Genomic DNA, 4698 nt, shown 5'->3' with positions numbered 1-4698 from the left:
TGCACTATTGTAAAGTGGTTGTTCCACTGGACATCATAAGGTGAATGCACCAACTTGTAAGTCGCTCTGGATAAGAGCGTCTGCTAAATGACTTAAATGTAAATGTTCTCAAACGTTTTATAGTCCCGTACCCCTTCAAACATTCAACCTCCAGCTGCGTACCCCCTCTAGCACCATGGTCAGCGCACTCTCAAATGTTGTTTTTTGCCATCATTGTAAGCCTGCCACACACACACGATACATTTATTAAACATAAGAATGAGTGTGAGTTTGTCACAACCCGGCTCGTGGGAAGTGACAAGGAGATCTTATAGGACCAGGGCACAAATAATATAATAATAAATAATTTAGCTTTTTATTTAGCCATCTTACACACTACCGTTCAAAAGTTTGTGGTCACTTAAGAAATTTCCATGTTTTTGAAAGAAAAGCAATTTTTTTTGTCCATTAAAATAACATCAAATTGATCAGAAATAGTGTAGACATTGTTAATGTTGTAAATTACTATTGTAGCTGGAAACGGCTGATTTGTTATGGAATATCTACATAGGCTTACAGAGGCCCATTATCAGCAACCATCACTCCTGTGTTCCAATGGCACGTTGTGTTAGCTAATCCAAGTTTATCATTTTAAAAGGCTAATTGATTATTAGAAAACCCTTTTGCAATTATGTTAGCACAGCTGAAAACTGGTGTTCTGCTTAAAGGACCAATAAAACTGGCCTTCTTTAGACTATCAGCATTTGTGGGTTCGATTACAGGCTCAAAATGGCCAGAAACAAAGAACTTTCTTCTGAAACTCGTTAGTCTATTCTTGTTCTGAGAAATGAAGGCTATTCCATCCGGGAAATTGCCAAGAAACTGAAGATCTCGTACAGCGCTGTGTACTACTCCCTTCACAGAACTGCGCAAACTGGCTCTAACCAGAATAGAAAGAGGAGTGGGAGGCCCCAGTGCACAACTGAGCAAAAGGACATGTACATTAGTGTCTAGTTTGAGAAACAAGGACATTTCTAAGTGACCACAAACTTTTGAACGGTAGTGTGTGTGTGTATATATATATATATATATATATATATACACACATAAACAGAGTGGAAGTCGGAAGTTTACATACACTTAGGTTGGAGTCATTAAAACTTGTTTTTCAACCACTCCACACATGTCTTGTTAACAAACTATAGTTTTGGCTAGTCAGTTAGGACATCTACATTGTGAATGACAAGTCATTTTTCCAACAATTGAACAGACGGATTATTTCACTTATAATTCACTGTATCACAATTCCATTGGGTCAGAAGTGTACATACACTAAAGGTGACCTGTGCCTTTAAACAGCTTGGAAAATTCCAGAAAATTATGTCATGGCTTTAGAAGCTTTTGATAGGCTAATTGACATCATTTGAGTCAATTGGAGGTGTACCTGTGGATGCATTTCAAGACCTACCTTCAAACTCAGTGCCTCTTTGCTTGACATCATGGGAAAATCAAAAGAAATCAGCCAAGACCTCAGAAAAAGAAATTGTGGACCTACACAAGTCTGGTTCATCCTTGGGAGCAATTTCCAAACGCCTGAAGGTACCACGTTCATCTGTACAAACAATAGTACGCAAGTATAAACACCATGGGACCACGCAGCCGGTATACCGCTCAGGAAGGAGACGCGTTCTGTCTCCTGCTTTGCTGCAGGAGGGACTGGTGGACTTCACAAAATAGATGGCATCATGAGGGAGGTAAATTATGTGACATTGAAGCAACATCTCAAGACATCAATCAGGAATTTAAAGTTTGGTCGCAAATGGGTCTTCCAAATGGACAATGACCCCAAGCATACTTCCTAAGTTGTGGCAAAATGGCTTAAGGACAACAAAGCCAAGGTATTGGAGTGGCCATCACAAAGCCCTGACCTCAATCCCATAGAACATTTGTGGGCAGAACTGAAAAAGTGTGTGCGAGCAAGGAGCCTTATAAACCCGACTCAGTTACACCAGCTCTGTCAGGAGGAAATGGGACAAAATTCACCCAACTTATTGTGGGAAGCTTGTGGAAGGCTGCACAAAACGTTTGACCCAAGTTAAACATTTTAAAGGCAATGCTACCAAATACTAATTGAGTGCATGTAAACTTCTGACCCACTGGGAATGTGATGAAAGAAATAAAAGCTGAAATAAATAATTCTCTATTATTCTGACATTTCACATTCTTAAAATAAAGTGGTGATCCTAACTGACCTAAAACAGGGAATGTTTACTCGGATTAAATGTCAGGAATTGTGAAAAACGGAGTTTAAATGTATTTGGCTAAGGTGAATGTAAACTACCGAGAACTGTGATATATATTTTTTTATGTTAATCACATTTTTATTTAGCTTACCCCCGACGGCATTGCGTGTACACCCCAGTTTGGGAATACCTGTACTAGCCCATGTCAGCTAACGGTTTTTAGCTAGGTTGTATTTAGCCCATAAATGTTGTAATGTTTGAGTCACTGAAATATCAAATGAATACACATTAGACATGGCAAAATGTTTAGAATTGCAAGACAATGAGCTTTAAAACCGCTAAATATTCTGTGCACGTCATGACAAAATGTGTAGAATATAAGGAAATAAACGTTCAACCTTCCAAATTTTCTCTCAACAGGAGGGGTGAACAGTTTGTGTCATGAACAATGCTTGTGCCCATAGAAATAGATATGGCGCTCACGCGCATTGTTCCACAATGCTGAAAGAGGGCCACTACTTTTCTTTCGAGACACCCACACGCCACATTGAGCTGCAGCGACCACCTTCTCCTTTGAGAGCAAGTAGGAAGGACGTAGTGTCAGTGAATCGTCAGTTAGTATAATGTTCCATGTCAGGTGTTGCCAACTTTTGGAGTAGCCTACAGAGTATGTAGGCTTTCTCCAACCCTGATCTAACAAACTTGATTCAACTGAACCGGACGAGCAGCTGATTAGTGAAAACAACTAAATCCTGCAAATGGATCGGTACTCAGTAGCTCTCGAGACATGGCCACCCTGCTGTATGTCATAACCATCTGTTTGTCTGGAGAGTTCCACCGAAGTCTCAACATGGGCTAGCCGGCTAATAATAGAAAGGGTCTGGATAACTTCAGGTTTGATTCCCCATCTCCAAATATGGCTAATGGTAGATTGGCACATGTTGCTAACGTTGTTACCAGTTAGTTATATGGGAACAGATCAATTGTAGTCACTCAGTTAGTTAGCGTAGTTAAAACCCACGTGTAACCATTGAGCAGTTAGCCAGCTGACTAACTTACCACGGCGCAAGCATGGCATGTCTGCCCCCTATATTTACCAAAAACGCAGATAGAATTCCTAGCAGTGCGTCCTCCTTCTCTTCGTCACTCTCCTCCTCTTGAAGTATTCCTAAAATATAAGCTCCATACACCTCCTGGTCCACTTCCAAGGAGTCTAGTCGATCATTCAACCACTTCTCAAACTCCCCGGCATCTGCCATGGACGCCGCCATCTTGGCCGTTCAGGGTCTTCCACACCCTACGACTATCCGCGTGTATTGCCTGCTAGATAAAGCTTTAGCAGAATATGGTTGCTGCCTCGTATATTGTTTTAGTGATTGCCAGGAAATAATTAATAATTTCCATTATTGCATTTAAGGAGGGAATAATTAATCAACTACATAATCAATTTGAAATGTTATTCTTTCGTTCATAGACGTTAGAACTCTTTAAAAATCTTCATGCGAGATTATGTGACCAATTAATACATTTAAATTATAACCCTGAATCAAACGGACGTAGTTAACACACCCCTATAATAAAATGTTCATGAGATTTTATCATGGTTTTCTATGAGATTCGAGAGCCTCCCTCCGCCTTGACTCAGGTGACGTGGACACATATGTGATTCTCTACTTTTCACCACTGGGTGGGAGTATAAGACATAGTCTGACTTTTTAGTGAAGTATATTTTTTCTCCAGTTCCACAGCCCCAAAAAGTTTATATTTGCCTCAAAAAATATATTATCTCACATGCTTGACCATCACCTGGATATGCTGAAAGATTGTTGTGCATCTAAATGTATCTCTGACTCTGGACATTATTTCCTGATCACTAGTTGCTGCTCCCAGTCACACTAACTATTACTGTTCTCTGTTGAAGTGGGACAAGTAACGCCGCCCAGCTGTTTAATACATTATGGAGGGTTTCCAAGGGGATGGTCTCACCCTGCATCCAGCGAAGCCTCACTGTGTTTTGGGGTATCAGTTGCCCCTTATCTTCCCTCCCTACCTCCCTGCTTCTCTATAATGGTTTCACACGTCACTGGTCTTGTAATAATGAAGTGTGAAGCTCCTGTGCTGCCATGGGGAAGCTGCCATGGTACAACTGCACCCTTTATTTTCATCCTCTGCATCCATTTCCTCATGGCCTATATACATTTAGCCAGATCCTGACATTGATGTGAGCAAAGTTTAAATTCAACATACAAGGGCCAAGTCCACTCCACACACAAACACACATTTTTATTGGAAATTGGGAGTAGCAAGTGTTGTGGTCTGGTTTGGTTTGAAGAGGTCACTGGGGTAGACTGGTTACACAAGTTTGTTGTTGCAACTGTTGTGTTCTAATAGGTAATACACTTGTGGTTGTTTGTGTGCTGTAACTGAAGACAAGGTCAAGAGAGATTGAGATGCTATGGAACAGTGTGTATTTTTG

This window comes from Salvelinus sp. IW2-2015, linkage group LG20 (genome assembly GCF_002910315.2).
Source record: "Salvelinus sp. IW2-2015 linkage group LG20, ASM291031v2, whole genome shotgun sequence".
NCBI classification, from domain to species: Eukaryota; Metazoa; Chordata; class Actinopteri; order Salmoniformes; family Salmonidae; genus Salvelinus; species Salvelinus sp. IW2-2015.
The sequence above is the reverse complement of the archived record's forward strand: the minus strand, read 5'-3'. Positions refer to the sequence as shown.